The following is a 22,468-nucleotide window of genomic DNA, read 5'->3' as shown; positions in this document are numbered from 1 at the left end:
AATGAAAAAATAATTTTATATGGTGCTGAATTTTAGTTGCTAGTATTTTGTTAAGGATTTTTGTATCTATATTTACAAGCAATATTTTCTATAGTTTTTTTATACTGTCTCTTGTTTCTGGATCAGGGTATTACTAACTTCATAAAATGAATTACAGTGTCCTATACTCCTCTGTTTTCTGAAAGACATCGTACAGAATTTGTATCAATTCTTCTTTAAACATTTGGTGGGATTCTGACGTGGAGATTTCTTTTAGTGGGAGTTTAAGATGATGAAGATGAATTAAATTTCCTTAACAATCATTGACTTATTCAACCCAATGGAATTATGGATATGTTGGACTATGGAAATTATGTTTTATTTTTGGTGAGTTTTGATAGTAATTTTTGAGGTAATGCATTCTATAAGTTGTCAAATTTATGTGTACAGGAGTCTTTGTAATATTCCCTTTTAACCCTTTTGATATATACATAGTCTATAATGATGATACTGTTTCATTGCTGATACTGATAACTGATATCTTCTCTACTTTTTCTTTGTCAGTTTTGTGAGCAGTTAGTCAATTGAATTACTCTTTTTGAAGAACTAACTCATTTCTTTGATTTTTCTCTATTTTTTCTGCTTTGAATATCATTGATTTCTGCTCATTATATCCATTCTTCCACTTAATTTGGATTTATTTTTATCTTTTTCTAGGATATTGAGGTACGAACATGACTTTTGATAAGAGACTTTTCTTCCTTTCACATGACATTTAATGGTATAAATTCCCCTCTCAGTACTCCTTTCACTGTGTCATGCATATTTTGATATGCTTTATTTTTATTTTCACTTAGTTCAATGTACTTTTAAAAATTTGTTTTGAGACTTTGTCTTTAATCTGTCTTATTTAGAAGTGTGTTTTGTAGCTTGCATTGTTTGAAGATTTTTCTGATATTGATTTCTAGTTAGATTCTCTGATGGACAGAGAACACACTCTATAATATTTTAGTTCTTTAAAATTTGTTGAGGTTTGTTTTACAGGCCAGGATGTGGTCTACCTTGGCTTATGTTCTGTGGACCTTTGAATAGAATGTGTATTCTACTGATACGGGTGGAGAATTCCATAAATGTTTATTAGATGCTGTTAGTTGATTGTACTGTTCAGATTTTATATCTGTCCTGATCTGGTTCTATCCTTGTTGAGAGGGAGATGATGAAGTCTCCAACTATCATTTGGATTGTCTATTTCTTTTTTCAGTTTTATCCATTTTTAGCTCACACATTGCAGCTCTGTTGTTCACTGCATACACATTTCAGATTGTTATGTTGTACTAATGGACTGATCTTTTTATACCATACAGTATCATTCTTTGTAATTTTCTGAAAATTATTTTATCTGATATTAATATAGCCACTCCTGCTTTCTGTTGATTTATGTTTACAAGATATACCTTTTTCTATCCTTTCATTTTCAACCTGACTATATTATTTTATTTGAAGTTTAATTTCTTGCAGACAGCATATACTTGGGTCATGTTTTTTAATCCTCTCTACCCATCTCTTTTAATTGATAATAATGAGACCATTTACATTGAATATAATTATGGACATTAGACTTAAATCTGTTTTTCCTTTCTCTGTTTTTTTTCTGATTTCCTCTGGATCACTTGAATATTTTTAGAATTCCATTTTGATTTTAGTGTTTTTGAGTATCTCTTTGTTTAAACTTTTTAAGCATTGCTCAATATGTATACACACATAACATACATTGTTGTCTGTTGGTATTGTCATATTACCAGTTCAAGTGAATTGTAGCAGACTTACTTCCCTTGATGTTCTTTTACTGTCTCCATTTGTAAGATAGGACTGCAAGGAGATCCAACCAGTCCATTCTGAAGGAGATCAGCCCTGGGATTTCTTTGGAAGGAATGATGTTAAAGCTGAAACTCCAGTACTTTGGCCACCTCATGCGAAGAGTTGACTCACTGGAAAAGACTCTGATGTTGGGAGGGATTGGGGGCAAGAGGAGAAGGGGACAACAGAGGATGAGATGGCTGGATGGCATCACTGACTCGATGGACGTGAGTCTCAGTGAACTCCGGGAGTTGGTGATGGACAGAGAGGCCTGGCATGCTGCGATTCATGGGGTCGCAAAGAGTTGGACACGACTGAGCGACTGATCTGATCTGATCTGATAATTGTCTTAACTATTTGCTTACTTATATTTAGAGATACCATATACAGTGTCATAATTTTTACTTCAGCCATCAAATACAATTTAGAAAACTCAGAGTAAAATGTATTGTCTTTAACCATATCTTTTGCTCACTGCAGTCTTTCTTCCTGATATGCCAAGATTTCTTCTTTTATCATTTTCTTTCTGTTTAAAGAATTTCCTGCAACTCTTTTTACACGATATCCCCTGGTGGCTCCAATGGTAAAGAATCCACCTGCAATGTGGGAGACCAGGGTTCAATTCCTGGGTTGGGAAGATCCCCTGGAGGAGGAAATGGCAACTGCCTGGAGAATTCCATGGACAGAGGAGCCTAGTGGGCTACAATCCACGGGGTCCCAAAGATTGCTCAGATTTTCCCATTTTCATTTGTTTAGTGTGTGTTCTTAATCCTTGAAACATTTAAAAATCTGCTTTAAAATCTTTGTTAGATAATTCTAACATATCTCTTATCTGGGCATTGGCATCATTATCTTTTTCATTCAGTCTGAGTTCTTCCTGGTTCATTGTATGATGAGTAACTTTCAGTTGAAACTTGAACATTTCTTTGTTGAGATTTATAGCGTGACAGTGTTATTTAAAACTACTGCTTCAGCCGGCTTCCTCTGATATCTGCCTAACAGGAGAAGAAATATATTGCCTCATTACTTCCAGGTGGGGATAGAAGTTCTAGGTTTCCCAGTTGGCTTCCATTGACTCCTGGGGGCTTGTGGAATAGGGAGAGGTTCTCATTACTGCTGAGTAGGTGTGGAATCCAGCTCCCCACAAGACCTTGACTGATAGCCCAGGGGTAGAGCCTCATTATCAGCCAGTGGGGATGAAAATCCTGGCTCCCTGCTGGTGTTCTTTGACACCACTTCTGCAGGATTAAACGGTGCCTTCTGATGGACTGGCAGAATGGAAACCAAGGCTCCATAGTTAAGTTTGGGTAGAGTGGTCAGAGTATTTTTCTGTAATGTTCATTTGGAGTAGGTCAGGTATTATAAAAAGATCAGCCCTGCAGTCTCAAGGAACAGAATGATGCCTCCAGATAAGAACCTAGCCCTAAGCTAACATTTGGACTGCAGCCTTGCAAGTGAAGTGAAAGTGAAGTTGCTTAGTCGTGTCCGACTCTTTGCGATCCCATGGACTGTAGCCTACCAGGCTCCTCTGTCCATGGGATTTTCCAGGCAATAGTACTGGAGTGGATTGCCATTTCCTTCTCCAGAGGATCTTCCCGACCCAGGGATTGAACCCAGGTCTCCCGCATTGTAGACAGACACTTGACCCTCTGAGCCATCAGAGAAGTCAGCCTTGCAAGAGAGCCCCCTAAAAAAATGTCTGGATTCCTAGGCCACAGAAACTGTCAGACAGTAAATGTGTTTTGTTTTAAGCTGTTTGTGATCATTCAGTATATCCCAGTGAATAACTAATAGACTACCATATATTCACAAGCACTTCCCACTCATAAAATAATCTCACCTGTCTCCTCTCTCCCTAGTTGTTTGTTGGGAGGAACCCTCTTTTCCATTTCTTCTGTGTTCCTGGCTTTTCTGTCTAGAAGTTTCTTGTTTAAAGCCACATGTAAAGTGCATGTTAAAAAATATGCTTTTCCTGTGGGATGTACCTGTTTGAGATCCACTTCCTGCTGGTGTGTTTTTGGGAGCCCATTATTTATTTTAGAGGTTACATAGAAGATTTTATAAATATTATATATGAGTTAAAAAAAAATTCTCTCAAATTTCCAGCTTCCAGTTTAGCTGATTCCAGTTTGTGTCATGGGCAAGTAACCGTAGCCATAAATTTTAAATAGAAATGTTTTATACTTAAAAACTCTGGTCTTTTTATTTCAGGCTTCTCTGCCTTGCCCATTCCCTGCCTCAGCTAACCCAAGGCCATCTGAAGCAGTGTGTTTCCTGTTGCTCTGGCTTTCATTCTCTCAAGTACAAGAAGCTACTGGGAGCTGTAAATGCCTCCATTAAAAAAGGAGAACAATGTCAGATCAATAACATTTACTTCATACTTTTAGTGGTGCATAACTCTTCACATAAGCCTACATGGTAGAATGGTCAAAACCTGCCGAGTCTTTAAATAAAGATAATGGGAAAGAAAAAATAGAAGATAACTCCTAGATTCTGTCTTGAGCAGAAGGTGGTGCCATTTTTTAAGGGAGGGAATAGAGGAACAGCAGTTTACAGGAAGGCTGTAGCCAAAGGGATTTGAGATAGTAAGTTTAATATTTGATGTATTGAGTCAGAAGTTCCTGAAAGACATTAAACTAGATATGCCCACGAGTCCATTTATGAGTATGGACCTTGGGACTGGCTTAGATTAGGATGTTCTTTGGATTTACTCCCTTTTGTGCAATATGTGGTTTTTGAAGCCAGAAATGTGGGATCAAATCATCCAGGGATGTGCATAATGAAAAGAGATGACAGTATAGGACAGAAGCTTGAGAGACAACAGTAGTTGAGAAATTAATAAAGAAAGGGGAGCATGCAAATGATACTGGGAGCAGAGTGTTGAGAGGTGAGAAAATCAGGAAAACATACATTATTCAATCAAGGAGAAAAGAATGTTTCAAGAAAGAAATCATAATATGTATTATCATACATTCAGTTCAGTTCAGTCGCTCAGTTGTGTCCGACTCCTTGGAACCCCATGAATTGCAGCACGCCAGGCCTCCCTGTCCATCACCAACTCCTGGAGTTCACTCAGACTCATGTCCATCGAGTCAGTGATGACATCCAGCCATACATTAAGGACTGAAAATTATTCTTTGGATTGAGTGAAAAGTACACATATGATCTTCCTGAAAACAGTTTCTGTGGTGATGGTGGAAACCTATACTAGATGGAGGTGTATGAAGGAGTATGTAGAAAAAGAGAAATATGATTTGAAATTAATACAGCTACCCATCTTCCTTATCTTACAGGTTTTCCATACAGCAACTTTTCTGTTATTTTTCATTGACATATGATTGAGTGCAGAAGAGGGGATTTGTAGTAACTTTTTTTTTGTTATTTTCCCTAGGATGAACCCACTAAATCTCACTCTTCACAGGGTTCTCTGTTTTACTCAGAAGGAATGACTGCATATATCCTGCATTCTCAGAGAGATGCAAAAAATTATATTTGTGTTCTCCTGAGTGACCTTAACTTTTAAATAACTTTGCTGCTTTTCATATTCAATACTCAGGCTGAAATCTGAGTTCTGCTCTCTTTTCTTCTCTTCTAAGTACAAAAGTTTAAAATAACATTATACAGTTTGGGTCAAGGAGTAAATAGTTTGTTTATGGAGTGATAGAAGAGTTGATTTTTATGAAAAAATGAACTATATGAACACTTCTGTTTAAAAATCTAAGTGAAAAATATAGACATTAATAAAAACTTGATCACTAATTTTATATTTACAAATAAGTTCTAGTGGAAACAACATTGATTTTATGCAGCTATTTTATCCTTTTCCCTTTTAACTTGAAGTAACATTAGTCTTACCAAAAATTGCAAAAATAATAGAGAGTTATGTAGGCCTTTCACATAGTTACTCTAAATATTAACATTTTGCTTTAGCATTCTCTTTTCTCTGAAACTCTTTAAAGTCTTGAAGCTGCACATATAATGTCCTTTAACCTCTAAAAATTTCAGTTTATTTCCTAAAAATAAGGAAAGTCACACAATCTCAATTATCAAATCAGGAAGTTAACACTAATATAAATCTGTGCTTAAGATATGATACCCATAGCCATGTGTGGCTATTTAAATTTAGATTAAATTAATTAGAAATTTAGTTCCTCAGTCACAATGGTCTGGTCATGTTTCAAGCACTTAGCAGTCGAGTGGCTGTTGTATTGGAGAGCATAGGTATAAACCATTTTCATCATTGCATAAAGTTCTATAAGACAGTAATGCTCTAGACATTCAAATTGTGTTGGTGGTTTCAATAGCAGGCTGTGCAGCAGAAGAAAAAGAGTTGTTTTAAGTTTTGTTTGCCATTCTACTGTTCTTACTTTGGCTCAGGGACCTCTTTTTGCATTTAGTTGTCATGTCTCAGTCTCCTCCACTCTGGGATAATGCCTCAGTCTTTCTTTTTATTTCGGGAAAAATAATTTTTTTTCTAATTTTATCATTTATACCACATTTATTAACTGGAACTCTAAGAAAAGACTTTATTTATTTACTTCTGTTGACATCAACTTATGGATTCTTTCATTCTGTGATTAAAATCTATTACTATAATTAATTATTTGTTTTTCAAATTATCCAAGAATTGACCAGTGAGAGCCCTTTGGTCTGAATATGTCACCTGATAATGAGATTGTTTTGCAGTATTGGCGACATTTAATTTTAAAAGTCATGTGGATCTGCCGAATATCTTAAAACTATTTAAAATATCTGAATCATCACTATATACCTAAAAATAAAAAATTATTCATCATATGATTGCCTGTATCTCATCTTTGTGTTATCCCATATCTCATGCCCATTACTGAGAACAAGATGTTTTCACTATCATTGCTTCATTACTGTTTAACTTGGACATTCACTAATTTGTTCCCTCTTCAGTTTTGAAAAGATCTTTCACATAATCAGCATTCAGTTATTTTTATCAATTTTTTCTTTCAGATTTATTGAAATATAGTTGATATATGATACTGTATAATTTTAAGGTGTACAGCATAGTGACTTAATATACATTATAAAATTATTACCACAGTAAGTGATAAAATCTGTGCTCTGTCCTTCTCTAGGAATTTAATCTGCTGTCCACATTGGAAATCTTTGCTTTACTTGCTACGTGTTTAGCAATCACTATGACTCAATGACTGTTAGTGTTTATAATTCTTCCTTTCTCCAATAAGAGTCTCATTATGGTTATTCTGTTTCCACCTCAACATTGGATAGTGGGTAGGGAGGAAGCAGACAACTTGACTTTTTGTTTATAGATAAATAGACCATATTTCAATAACCTCAGGTATTCAGATGACACCACCTTTATGGCAGAAAGCAAAAAGGAACTAAAGAGCCTCTTGATGAAGGTGAAAGAGGACAGTGAAAAGCTGGCTTAAAACTCAACATTCAAAAAATGAAGATCATGGCATCTGGTCCCATCACTTCATGGCATATAGATGGGGAAACAATGGAAACAGTGACAGAGTTTATTTTCTTGGGCTCCAAAATCACTGTGGACAGTGACTGCAGCCATGAAATGAAGAGACACTTGCTCCTTGGAAGAAAAGCTATGACCAGCCTAGACAGCATATTAAAAAGCAGAGACATTACTTTGCCTACAAAGATTCATATAGTATTTCCAGTAGTCATGTATGGATGTGAAAGTTGGACCATCAGGAAGGCTGAGCACCAAAGAATTGATGCCTTCAAACTGCAATGCTGGAGAAGACTTTTGAGAGTCCCTTGGACTGCAAGGAGATCAAATTAGTCAATCCTAAAGGAAATCAACCCTGAATATTCCTTGGAAGGACTGATGCTGAAGGTGAAGCTCCAATACTTTGGCCACCTGACGCAAAGAGTCGACTCAATAGAAAAGACCCTAAAACTGGGAAAGACTGAAGGCAGGAGAAGCGGGCAACAGAAGATGTTTGGAGGGCATCTGTGACTTGATGGACATGAGTCTGAGCAAACTCTGGGCAATTGTGAAGAACAGGGAAGCCTGGAGTGCTGCAGTTCATAGGGTCGCAAAGAATCAGACAAGATTGTGCAACTGAACAAGAGCAAATAGACCATGAGAAGAAACTTCATTCTCTTCTTCAATAACAATAGAGCCATAGCTTTTATGTGATTGCCTAGCCTGGACTACATTTCCAGTCTTCCTTGCAGCAAAGCCATTGTTACATGACAAAAGGTTTCACCAACGGAATGTGAGAAAAAGTGATGCAACTTCAGCTTCCCTTGCTTAAAAGAAATTCCCCGACCCTAGGGGTTTTATTTTGTTTTTTTGTTTGTTTGTTTGTTTTTTCCCCTAATTCAGTTTATTTAAACTAAAGTGTGAAAAGTGTTAGTCATTCAGTCATGTCTGACTCTTTATGATCCCATGGACTGTAGCCTTCCAGGCTCCTCTGTCCATGGGATTCTCCACACAAGAATACTGAAGTGGGTTGCCATGACCTTCTCCAGGGGATCTTCCTGACACAGGGTTCGAACCCATGTCACTTACGTCTCCTGCATTGGCAGGCATGTTCTTTACTACTAGCACCACCTGGGCCAGAACCAAAACCGAAACTAGTTCATTCATTTCTCATATCCCCTGCTTTTGGCAATCACTTTTCTCTGAAGCTGTGAGGTTATATATAAAAATAGGTTGACTCTGAGTTTAAGAATGATCATGCGGTATTTGTCTTTGTCTGACTTGTTTCACTTGGCATAATGCCCTCAAGCTCCATCTATGTGGTCACAAATGGTGAGATTTCATTCTTTATTTATAGCTGAATAATGTTCTTTTATACACACACACACATTCACATACCAGTTTTCATTATCCACCCGTCTATGGGCACTGAGGTTGTTTTCATATCTTGGCTATGGTAAATAATGCTGCAATGAACATGGCAGCTTGAGGGGAATGTATCTTTTTGAGCTACTCTTTCTAGTTTCTTCTACCTGGGAGTGGAATTGCTGGATCACATGGTAGTTCATTTTTTAGTTTTTTTGAGGAAACACCATAATATTTTCTGTAGCAGCTGCACCAATTTACATTCCCACCAACAGTGCACAAGAGTTCTCTTTTTTCCACATCCTCATCAACACTAGTTACCTCTAGTACTTTTTATAATAGCCCCCCTAATGAGTATACAGTAATATCTCATTTTTGTTTTGCATTTCCCTGATGAGTTAATGATATAGAGCACTTTTTCATATACCTGTTGGCTATTTGTATGTCTTCTTTTGGAAAATGTCAGTTCAGATCCACTCATTTTTAACCTTTTTTTCTTATTTTTAAATTATTTTTTTTAATTGAAATACGGTTGATTTACAATGTTGTGTTAGTTTCAAGTGTACAGGAAAATGATTCATCAGATATGTATATGTATATATTCTTTTTCAGATTCTTTCCTATTCTAGGTTGTTACAAGACATTGAATGTAGTTTCCTGCGCTATACAGGAAGTCCTTGTTTATCTGTTTTGTGTATCTGTTAATCCCAAACTCCTAATTTATGCTTCCATTCATCCCAGTTTACTAGCCATCAGTTTGTTTTCTAGGTCTGTGAGTCTATTTCTGTTTAATAATTAACTTCATTTATATCATTTTTTAGATCCTACATCTAAGTGATATCACATGATATTTGTCTCTCTGTCTGACTTATTCACTTAGTATGATAATCTCTACCATCCGTGTTGCTGCAAATGCCATGTTTTCATTCTTAGGCTGAGTAGTATTCCTGTGTGTGTGTGTGTGTGTGTGTATACCACATCTTTATCTATTCATCTGTCAGTTGACATTTAGGTTGCTTTCATTTTTTTAATTACATTTTTTCACTATTGAGTTTTATGAGTTCATTGTATTTTGTGGATATTTGTCTTTTACCAGATATATGATTTGTAAATACTTTCTTAGGTTGCCTATCATTTAGTTGATGGTTTCCTTTGCTTTGCAAATAATTTTTTATATAATTCCACTTATTTTTGCTTTTGTTATTATCATTTAGGAATTTTTGCCTATTAAGTGACTTTACTAATGTCAGGGCTTGTGAAACAAGGCTATCACTGCATTAGAGTTGAAATTGGCAGTTTATTTATGTAACAGAAGTATCTCTCAAAGAGATTCCAGGTCTTTTGGGGGGAAATGTAAGGCTGGGGTTTGGAGCAACTTCCTAAAAATGTCAAAGCTTTATACAGTGCCTAGCTTCTGTTTGAGGAGAAGGCAGTGGCAACCCACTCCAGTACCCTTGCCTGGAAGCAGCAGCTTATGTTTGGCACTATTAATGCTCAATAAATACTTGTTGAGTTAACGAGTAATATGTAGAGAAAGGTCTCAGCTCCCTTCTGTTTCTTTAATCTTAAATTCCTTTGGTCATAACCTAATTAACTTAATAGTGTTTCCTGGATGGGCCATTTTTACACATAATGTTTTGCTGCTTAAGTATAATTATCAACTAAAGCATTACCAAATTGTTTGCTGTGGAAATATGTGTTTTGAAATTTTCAAAAAAGGGTTGGGAATTTCATGTGCAAAAGGCAGGTTGGTTTCCGTTCCTGTATTTTGCTCACAGAGCCTTTTGTATGTTAATGTATACTATAAATCTCTTAGAGGAAGGAGAATCCTCAGCATTTTTGAAGTTTATTTAAGATAAAACCCATTTTTTTTTCTCAGTTTGTAAGGGACTGTGATATCAAGGAATATACTTTGGGAAATACTTATCTGATATTTAAAATTCTGCTCAACTTTTTTTAGGCTGACTTCTTTATTACTTTGTATCATTTTGCCATTTTAAGTCTACTTGTTATGACTCCACTGAATTTTCTTTCTTGCTAATCTGGACAGCCTCTTTTCAGATAAATATGACTTGTCCTTGATTTCCCAAAAAGCTGAGACCGTGAATTGTAAATGACCTCAAGATTACCCATCTGAACATTTGTCACACACTCATCAGACAACTTTGATGCAATTTTTCAAAACCATTTAGATTTTTTCGTAAGCCATTCTGAACACCTTGGTAGGAGATATTTCCTATTCTAATAGACAAAGTAGTAGAAATTTTAAACATTCAAGGAATGTTGAGTCAGTCTCTTAAAGGCAGAATTATACACAGTAAGAAAAAAGTCCATAGAAATAGAACCAATAATAGTCTATATAAATAGTAATGTGAAGAAGAGTGAATTCCTTTTTAGCTGTAACATCACATTTTTTGCATGTTGCACACATTGTTTAGCCGTTTCTAAACACATTTCCATTTACGTCATTTGTAAAAACTGCCTAGCCTCATATTCTGGAAAACTGACAAAGTTGTAATGAACAGATGCAGATTCCATAATTGTAATTGGCTTTTACTCTAAACTAATGTTCTGACTCATGCATCATTAATGATTTCTGTTTGTCTCTATTATCACCTTACAAATCTGAAAGGGTATCTTTCAGAGTGAAAAACTTTCCTTGACTTTTTAAAATCAAGGCTTATTGCTTATGAATTATAGATTTTCCAATCACCTGTATTTAAACCTATAATTTTATTTTGCCATATTCTTTTTTACATTTCTGTTGGTTATTTGACTTCATATAATCTTTTTCATTTCCCAGTTGTATTTCCCAGAGAAGCATGTCAGTTTTAAATGACACCTTTCTTTTTATTACATTTTTCCTACTATTAATATTTTATTTTTAAACTAGATGTTATAATGTAATATAAATTATATGCTATTTCACAAATTAGATTCTATCTGAAGAATGAATAATTAGTATTAGTAGAACCCCAAAGGGAAATAAAAAGATGTGCTCTCATGAAACTTTTTTTCTGATAAGATTTTGACAATGACGTGGAAAGTTTTCACTTGCCAAAGTGGGGCTAATTTAGGTGAATAGCTGAAGGGCTCAAAGGTACCAACTAATCTTGTTCTAAGCATAATACATGTATATTTTCATATAAAATGGAATTAAACCCCCTTATCCTGATCTTTGAACAATTCTTTTGATAGTTTCTGTTACTGAATTTTGTTATATGAAAGGAGAACACAGTATTTATTAATGAAGGAATGATTGTTTTATAATTATTTTTTTCAGTGTTTATAAGTTCTTTTCATTAAAGTACTGAAATATAGAGCAAGTGTTTTGGCATATTGTTGCTTCTTGTAAGGAAGATTTAATAGCTTGTTATGGACTATTAATATGAACAGAAGTCATTTAGAGTTCAGGTATATATTTAGAACTAGCATGTGTGCAAAAAGATACAAAGTGAATCAAGAAATTCTGGAAAAGATTGTTTGAAAAGGAAAAATTGCTATTTTCTGGCTAGCATTGATGAAATAGATATTTAAATAAAGATATTTAAATGTTTTATTTATTTTGAAGAAATATCTTAAGAGCCTCAAATATAACTTAGAATTGATATAATCAAATCAATGAAAGTATAAAACTCTTTATCTAAAATAGTAAATATAATTTAATTTCAAATGTTATCTAGGAAACTCAAAAAGGTTACAGTTGTTAGTTATTTGAAATGATTACAAATAGAATGTCTGTTTAAGTTTAGTAATAAACTAAACTATTTGTTACTGCTTACTGTAAATTTAAAATAAGCATATACATAAACTAGTTTTCTCCAGTTTTGAAAATGTCTTTATCATACTATTTTACATAAAGAAGAGAAACATCTTCATGTCCCAGATACTTACTGAGCAAATGTTGATAGGAATGCAAGTAAATGATTTTTTTCCATCTAATTTGTTGATTAAAAGGTGTACATAATGGAAGCCCATGCCAAGTAGTTTTGCTGCATGAATTTTGCAGCATATGGTAAACTAAAACCCTGGTGACCTTTTGGTCTTGTTGATCACATGCATGAAGATGATCATCTGTTAATCTCTACTAATCACTGGTACATCCTTGTACAGAAGACAGAGCAGTTTTTATTTGTGCTTCATTTGCTCTTTTGGAAAATGCTTTCACAGGGAATTTTTTTAAATCATTTTATACTCTTAGGATTATAAAATAATGAATATTTTATATCTAAGAAACATTTTAAGCAAGAGAATTAAAATTTTGAACCTGTATATAGCCCCATATTTTTTATGTTTATTTTAAATACCAGTAATAATTTTCTGGAAGTCATGGATATTAGTACCTCTTTTAGGCTTATTAACACACACATGCAGGGGTTCACACACTTTTACATATACAGTATGTGTTGTTTCTTGTTAGAATTGTAAAACAAAAGGAAAGCACCAGAGTTTCTCAAATTTTGATAGGCCTGTGAGTTACCTGGGATCTTGTTATAATCCAGATTCAGATTCTATAGTTCTATGGTGGCGTGTGAGAGTCTGCATTTCCAGCACGCTCCCAGCTCATAATGTGCTAGTCTGTCTCAGGTTAACAAACCTTTTCTTTTAAGGGCTAGGTAGTAAATATTTTAGACTTTGTAGGTCAAGAAGCAAAGTGAGGATATTTATAGGTGTTTATATAACAAAAGGAAAATGTCCACAGAATTTTTTTGATGAAATTTAAAATGTAATAATTATTCAGTACTTTGTGGTATAACTATATAATAGAACACTATTCAGCAATAAAAAGGAATGATCTACTGATAGACACAACAGGAGTGGATCCCAAAAATATTCTGCTTAGTGAAAGAGGCCCTACACAAAAGTTACTTACATACTATGTGACTCCACTGATACAAAGTTCTAGAAAATGCACCCTAATCAATGGTAGCAGAAAGCCAAGTTTTTCCTTTATGGAAAGAGAAATAAACCCTGGGTGTAAATTATGAAAAGGGAGAAAAATTCCCCACTAATGAGCTTTCCAAAAAAATAGTTATATTCACAGCATGAGAAAGCCCATCTAGAATAACATCTTTAAGAGGCACAAGAATTCCAAGTCAACAAACTGATGAAGAGAACTGAAAAACGGGAGAACAAAACCATTTCTAAGCAGCTTACATTAGAGCAAGATTGTTGAGAGGATTAATCTGTCCTCTTACTCCATGCATATTAAAGTTCTGTCATCCCTCTGATGCCGAGTTGTTCAAGTACGGACTTGACAACAAGAAATAAATTTGAATGGTGACCTGATACACTAATGTTTTTGTAACTATATGTGACTGCAACAGGTTTTGTGAAACTGTGCTTTTAAAAAAGAAACACACACACACTCCAGAGCCAGAACTGAGAGGAGGAGGTACCTGAGGGAATTGTTTGGATGATAGGAATGTTCCGTGTCTTCAGTGTGGTAGTGGTTATGCACTGGTATATATTTTTCAAAACTCATTAAACTTGGGGATTCCAGCCTACATTTTGTGAGGACACTTAAGCAACCCAGGGAGGAGGTCTACATGGTTAGGAACGGAGGCCAGTTCCTAACAGCCAACAGCCAGCAAGTAACTGAGGCTTTCTGCAGAGAGCCAAGTGAGTCAGCCATCTTAGAAGCCAACCCTCTTGCCCCACTCTAGCCTTCAGATTACTCTAGACCCAGGCTGACAATTTAATTACAACTTGTAAGAACATTGTAAGAGTTATTTAAGATGGTGGAGTATAAGGATGTGAGCTCATCTTCTCCTGTGAGAACTCCAAAATTACAACTCACTGCTGAAGAACCATTGACAGGAGAAGGTTGGATCCCACCAAAAAAATATGCCCATGGCCAAAGGCAAAGGAGAAGCCTCAGCAAGATGATAGGAGGGGCAAAATTGCATTTAGAATCAAACCCCATACACACCAGAGATATTCAGAGGGCTCAGACAAAACTTTGTGTGCACCAGGAGTGTCCACAGAGACTGAGCCAGACCTGCCTTTGAGTGTTTGAGTGTCTCCTGTGGAGATATGGGTCAGCAGCGGCCTGCCGCAGGGGCAGGGGCTCTGGTGCGGCAGACCTGGGAATGGCATAAGCCCTCTTGGAGAAGTTGCCATTAACCCCACCATAGAGCCACCAGAACTTCCACAGGACTGGGGAAACAGACTCTTGGAGGGCACGAACAAAACCTTGTGCACACCAGGACCCAGAAACCCCACAGAGACTGAGCCAGAACTGTGTCTGAATATCTCTTGTGGAGGTACGGGTCAGCAGTGGCCTGCTGCAGGGGCAGGGGTTCTGGGTGCAGGAGACCTGGGTATGGTAAGGCCTCTTGGAGGAGGTCGCCATTAACCCCACCATAGAGCCACCTGAACTTACACAGGACTGGGGAAACAGACTCTTGGAGGGCACAAACAAAACCAGGTGTGTACCAGGACCCAGGAGAAAGAAGCAGTGACCCTACAAGAGACTGACCCAGACTTGCTCGTGAGTGTCCAGGAGCCTGCGGCAGAGGCATGGGTCAGTGGTGACCTGGTACAGGGTCGGGGGCGCTGAGTGTGGCAATTTGAAGGAGGTCGCCATTATCTTCATTACCTCCACCATAGTTTGGCCTCAGGTCAAAAAATAGGGAGGTAACACAGCCCTGCCCATCAACAGCAAATTGAATTAAAGATTTACTGAGCAAGGCCCTGCCCACCAGAAAAAGATCCAGTTTCCCACTCAGTCTCTCCCATCAGGAAGTTTCCATAAGCCTCTTATCCTTCTCCATCAGAGGGTAGACAGAATGAAAACCATAGTCACAGAAAACTAATCAAACTGATCACATGGACCACAGCCTTGTCTAACTCAATGAAACCATGAGCCATGCCGTATAAGGCCACCCTATACAGATGAGTCATGGTGGAGAGTTCTAACAAAACGTGGTCCACTGGAGAAGGGAATGGCAAACCACTTCAGTATTCTTGCCTTGAGAACCCCATGAATGGTACGAAAAGGCAAAAAGATAGGACACGGAAAGATGAACTCCCCAGGTCAGTAGGTGCCCAATATGCTACTGGAGAACAGTGGAGAAATAACTCCAGAAAGAATGAAGAGATGGAGCCAAAGCAAAAACAATACCCAGTTGTGGATGTGACTGGTGATAGAAGCAAAGTCCGATATTGTAAAGAACAATATTGCATAGTAATCTGGAATGTTAGGTCCATGAATCAAGGTAAATTGGAAGTGATCAAATAGGAGATGGCAAGAGTGAACACTGACATTTTAGGAATCAATGAACTAAAATGGACTGGAATGGGTGAATTTAAATCAGATGACCATTATATCTACTACTGTGGGCAGGAATCCCTTAGAAGAAATAGAGTAGCCATCATAGTCAACAAAAGAGTCTGAAATGCAGCACCTGGATGCAATCTCAAAAATGACAGAATGATCTCTCTTCATTTCAAAGGCAAACCATTCACTGTCTCAGTAATCCAAGTCTATGCCCCAACCAGTAACACTGAAGAAGCTGAAGTTGAACAGTTCTATGAAGACCTACAAGACCTTCTAGAACTAAAATCCAAAAAAAGAAGTCCTTTTCATTGTAGGGGACTGGAATGCAAAAGTAGGAAGTCAAGAGATACCTGGAATAACAGGCAAATTTAGCCTTGGAGTACAAAATGAAGCAGGTCGAAGGCTAATAGAGGTTTGCCAAGAGAACACACCGGTCATAGCAAACAACTCCTCTTCCAACAAGACAAGAGGAGCCTCTACATATGGACATCACTGGATGGTCAATACCGAAATCAGATTGATTATATTCTTTGCAGCCAAAAATGGAGAAGCTCTGTACAGTCAGCAAAAATAAGACCAGGAGCTGACTGTGGCTCAGATCATGAACTTCTTATTACCATTTCAGACTGAAATTGAAGAAAGTAGGAAAAACCACTAGACCATTCAGGTATGACCTAAATCAAATCCCTTATGATTATAGAGTGAAAATGACAAATAAATTCAAGGGATTAGATCTGATAGACAGAGTCCCTGAAGAATTATGGATGGAAGTTCATGACTGTACAGGAGCCAGTGATTAAGACCATCCCCAAAAAGAAAAATTGCAAAAAGACAAAATGGTTGTCTGAGGAAACCTTACAAATACCTGAGGAAAAAAGAGAAGCAAAAGGCAAAGGAGAAAAGGAAAGTATACCCATTTGAATGCAGAGCTCCAAAGAATAGCAAGGAGAGATAAGAAGCCTTCCTCAATGATCAATGCAAAGAAATAGAGGAAAACAACAGAATGTGAAAGACTAGAGATCTCTTTAAAAAAATTTGAGATACCAAGGGAACATTTCATGCAAAGATGGGCACAATAAAGGACAGAAATGGTATGGACCTAAAAGAAGCAGAATAGAAGAGGTGGCAAGAATACACAGAAGAACTACACACAAAGGATGTTTATAACCCAGATAACCACAATGGTGTGATCACTCACCTAAAGCCATACATACTGGAATGTGAAGTCAAGTGGGCCTTAGGAAGCATCACTACGAACAAAGCAAGTGGAGGTGATGGAATTCCAGTTGAGTTATGTGAAGTCCTGAAAGATGATGCTGTGAAAGTGCTGCACTCAATATGCCAGCAAATTTGGAAAACTCAGCAGTGGCCACAGGACTGGAAAAGGTCAGTTTTTGTTCCAATCCGTAAGAAAGGCAATGCCAAAGAATGCTCAAACTACTGCACAATTGCACTCATCTCACATGCTAGCAAAGTAATGCTCAAAATTCTCCAAGCCAGGCTTCAGCAATACGTGAACCGTGACCTTCCAGATGTTCAAGCTGGATTTAGAAAAGGCAGATGAGCCAGATATCAAATTGCCAACATCCGCTGGATCATGAAAAAAGCAAGAGAGTTCCAGAAAAACATCTATTTCTGCTTTATTGACTATGCCAAAGCCTTTGACTGTGTGGATCACAACAAACTGTGGAAAATTCTTCAAGAGATGGGAATACCAGACCACCTGACCTGCCTCCTGAGAAATCTATATGCAGGTCAAGAAGGAACAGTTAGAACTGGACAAGGAGCAACAGACTGTTCCAAATTGGGAAAGGAGTACGTCAAGTCTGCATATTGTCACCCTGCTTATTTAACTTCTATGCAGAGTACATCATGAGAAACGCTGGGCTGGAGGAAGCACAAGCTAGAATCAAGATTACCAGGAGAAATATCAATAACCTTAGATATGCAGATGACACCACCCTTATGGCAGAAAGCGAAGAATAACTAAAGAGCCTCTTGAAGAAAGTGAAAGAGGAAAGTGAAAAAACTGGCTTAAAATTCAACACTCAGAAAACTAAGATCATGGTCTGGTCCCATCACTTCGTGGCAAATATATGGGGAAACAATGGAAACAGTAATATGCTTTATTTTGGGGGGCTCTAAAATCACAGCATATGGTGACTACAGCCATGAAATTAAAAGATGCTTGCTCCTTGGAAGGAAACTTATGGTCAACCTAGACAGCATATTAAAAAGCAGAGATATTACTTCATTGATAAAGGTCCATCTAGTCAAAGCTATGGTTTTTCCAGTAGTCATGTATGGATTTGAGAGTTGGACTATAAAGAAAGCTGAGCACCGAAGAATTTAAGCTTTTGAATTGTGGTGTTGGAGAAGACTCTTGAGAGTCCCTTGGACTGCAAGGAGATCCAACCAATCCATCCTAAAGGAAATTAGCTCTGAATATTCCTTGGAAGAACTGATGCTGAAGCTGAAGCTCCAATACTTTGGCCACCTGATGCGAAGAACTGACTCATTGGAAAAGACCCTGATCCTGGGAAAGATTGAACGCAGGAGGAGAAGGGGACAACAGAGGGTGAGATGGTTGGATGGCATCCCGGACTCAATGAACTTGAGTTTGACTAAAGTCCGGGAGTTGGTGATGGACAGGGAAGCCTCGTGTGCTGCACCCTATGGGGTCACAAAGAGTCAGACATGACTGAGTCACTGAACTGAGCTGTAAGAACATTGGAACCAAAACACCCAACTAAGCCACTCCCAAGTTTCTAGACATTGATAATAAATCTTTTTTTTTTTTCTTAAGCCAAAAACAAATTATGTAAAGTTTAAAAATAAAATAAAATTGAAAAAAAAAAAAACAAGCCAAAAAACTCAAATGATAAGCTCTAAGGGATTCCCTGGTGGCTCAGATGGTAAAGAACCTGCCTGCAATGCAGGAGACCTGGGTTAGATCCCTCGATCAGAAAGATTCCCTGGAGAGAGGATTCTTGCCTGGAGAATTCCATGGAGAGAGGATCCTGGCAGGCTACAGTCCATGGAGTCACAGAGTCGGAGACAACTGAGCAACTAACGGCTTCGCAGGTAGTGCTTGTGGTAAAGAACCTGCCTGCCAGTGCAGGAGGCAGAAGAGCTGTGGGTTTGATTCCTGGGCCCCCTGGAGAAGGAAGGGCTACCTACTCTAGTGTTCTTGCCTGGAGAATCCCATGGACAGAGGAGCCTGGGAGGCTACGGTGAACAGTGTCACAAAGAGTCAGACAGACTGAAGTGGCTTAGCACACAGCACACACATGCTTTAAGTGGGTGTACTTTGTTTTTTTTTTTTTTTTATTTATTTAAATTATACCTCGGTAAAGTAAATTTTAAAAAGAAGCTTGTTTGAGGGTCTTCAGCTAAGATAATATGTGAAATGACATTGTAAATTATAAATTTGTATCCAAATATGTTGTTATTGCTCTTTTAAGTACTACCCAAGAGGCCTTTACATTATAGGTAGGACCACTAGTAATCTGCACCCCTTTTCATCAGGAGACTATTTATTCTTGACCAGTATACATTTAGGGTAAATATTAAGTAGATAACCACTCTAAGAATATGTCTAACTAACTTTCTCAATAGAAGGGTGGGGACTTCTGAACCCTTCGCTTAGGGACCCAGGATTTAAAAATGCTATAGTTACCACTTGACATTTTTCAAAATAGAAATGAAGGTAGTATGGTGTTATAATATATTGAATAATAAGTTTTAGACTTAATATCATGAAACCTAGGGTTTAGTCTCCACTCAGGCACTAATTCACAAACAGTCATGGAGAAACTTTTCAAACTTCCCTGGATCCCAATTTTCTCCTTTCTCAACATTAAGTTCTTGGACTAGATGATCTTACCATGCTTAAAAATCTGATTCTATATTAGGAAACATTAAAAGATGATGAGAATAGAGTATGTAGCATTAAAAAGATGCTTCTATTTCTTATTTCATATGATGATGTTGGATGCCATGGACCTTCAAAGATAGTTCAGAGTGATAAATTCCTGGTTTTTGAAAAGTATTTAAAAGAGAAGATTTCAATTTAGCAACCTCAGAGTGTAGGCTTTATTGGAGCATTGGGGTGCAAAAAAAGAAAATGTCTCTTTTTACACATTTGTCTTAAACTTCTTGTTTCCCTTTTCAGTCATTAAAATCTTTTCAGTTCCAAAATTCAGAAATAATCTGAATTTCTCCCTTTTATTACTAGATTTTTAGTCATGGAAAATGGATACATGTACCATGGTTAGGAAGTCATTTCATTAGTCTTCAAATAGAGAATTTAAAATAAATGTTTTTAAACTTTTGCAGATGTTTTTATTCCTAGGTCTTGCATATCATATCAGAAAACTAGTTTGCTCTGTAAATTAGTTACATAAGTGTAGTAGTCAGTGATCAACACACATAAATGTTATTTTAAAGTGTGTTATTCAAGCTTCCCCAGTGGCTCAGATGGTAAAGAATCTGCCTGCAGTGCAGGAGACCTGGGTTTGATCCAGTTACATTAAGTGTAGCAGTCAGTGATCAACACACATAAATGTTATTTTAAAATAGAGCTCATTAATTTTCTAATTGTGCTTTCTTTTGTTTAATCTCAACTTTGTCACTTACCAACTGGATACAAGTTATTCAAACTTTCTGAATCTGGTTTCTTTTGTTTTTATTTTTTTTATTTATTTTTTAATTTTATTTTATTATTTAACTTTACAATATTGTATTGGTTTTGCCATATATAAATGGAGTAATAATACCTGTCTCATCAAATTGTTGATTAGTCAAGGATTTAGCAAGCGTAGCAAAAGTATCTGGTCATAGGAACTTATTTTCTTTTGTTCCCTAAAGTTGACCTAACAGCTGAATAATAATAATTATTATTATTATTAGTGGCCATATGATGAATTAGTGACAGGGAAAAAAGATTAATTTTATCCCTTAAGTTCCATCTTCTCCATCTGCATATGCTTTGGCTTGATGAGTGACTATTTTTTTATTTTTGTACTTTGCTGGCTCTGAAGTTTTCAAACATGGATTTTAAGTATTCGGATATTTTCATAAGTATAAAATTTTAAACTTTCACTAGTTCACAAACCATTTCGATTTACTTTAGCATTACATAGTGACTAAATATATAAATATTCAATGAAGATGTGATGTGGTGCTTTGTGGCCAGACAGTAGTGGGTTTGAATCCTCACTAGTAAACTTGTGAGCTTGGACTACTTGTTTAACCTGTGAGCCTAAATTTTCTAAGACATTAAATGATGATGATTAAGCGCTTAGCTTTGTACCTGGAACATATTAAACACTCAAAAAATACTAATTATAAGCCATCAGTTCCATGGACTGTATAGTCCTTGGGGTTGCAAAGAGTCAGACACGTCTGAGAGACTTTCACTCTCATCATCATCCTTAGATGACAATTTAATTTATATATGGGTTGAATCCTATATGAGTTATTAAGTTAGCTGACTATTAGTGATTTCTGATTCTAACCAGAGTTTCAAATTTGTGTGAATAATGAACTTATTACCATTATTCAAAAGTACACACTTTGTTGATGGTGGACCAATGGTAGTATCTTTACTGAAGATGCCATGTTACATGGAAATTTGAAGCAATGTTTATTTTGCTGAGATTTTTGACCAGCAAATTTACCAGGTTATCATTATTGTTGTGTCATGCCAGACTGACTCTCATGGGTTTCTCTGGTGGCTTAGATGGGAAAGAATCCACTTGTAATGCAGGAGACCCAAATTCGATCCCTGGAGGAGATTGAACCTTCCTAGGTCAGGAAGATCCCTGGAGGAGGGCATGTCAACCCACTCCAGTATTCTTGCCTGGAGAATCCCCATGGACAGGGGAGCCTGATGGGCTATAGCCCATGGAGCTGCAGGGAGTCGGACATGACTGAGCAACTAACACACATACAAACTCTCTTCATGGAAAGTTTAACATATTAAAAGTACATTTCTTTATCTTCTACAGAACTTACCACAGCTGGCACCCCACTCCAGTACTCTTGCCTGGAAAATCCCATGGACGGAGGAGCTTGGTAGGCTGCAGTCCATGGGGTCGCTAGCAGTTGGACACGACTAAGTGGCTTCACTTTCACTTTTCACTTTCACGCATTGGAGAAGGAAATGGCAACCCACTCCAGTGTTCTTGCCTGGAGAATCCCAGGGACGGGGAGCCTGGTGGGCTGTTGTCTATGGGGTCGCACAGAGTTGGACACGACTAAAGTGACTTAGCAAGCACATTGTAGGCAGTATGCAAATATTAATTTGTTAATATTAACAATTAAGTTAGTAAGTTGAGAGAATTTAAAATGTATAGCATTCTTAACTTAAAATACAAATGAACCTGAAAGTTAACAGAGGAAGAAATTAATTCACAATTATTAAAAATCCCTTTTCATCATGTCTTAATTGTTATACATTCTGAAAATGGGATTCATATCAGAAGAACTATTACCTTGTCTCTGCCTCAGCTCAGAGGGCATAGGAATTTCTGTACATC

Source organism: Bubalus bubalis, chromosome 2 (genome assembly GCF_019923935.1).
Source record: "Bubalus bubalis isolate 160015118507 breed Murrah chromosome 2, NDDB_SH_1, whole genome shotgun sequence".
Lineage (NCBI taxonomy): Eukaryota > Metazoa > Chordata > Mammalia > Artiodactyla > Bovidae > Bubalus > Bubalus bubalis.
This window is presented reverse-complemented; position numbering follows the sequence as displayed.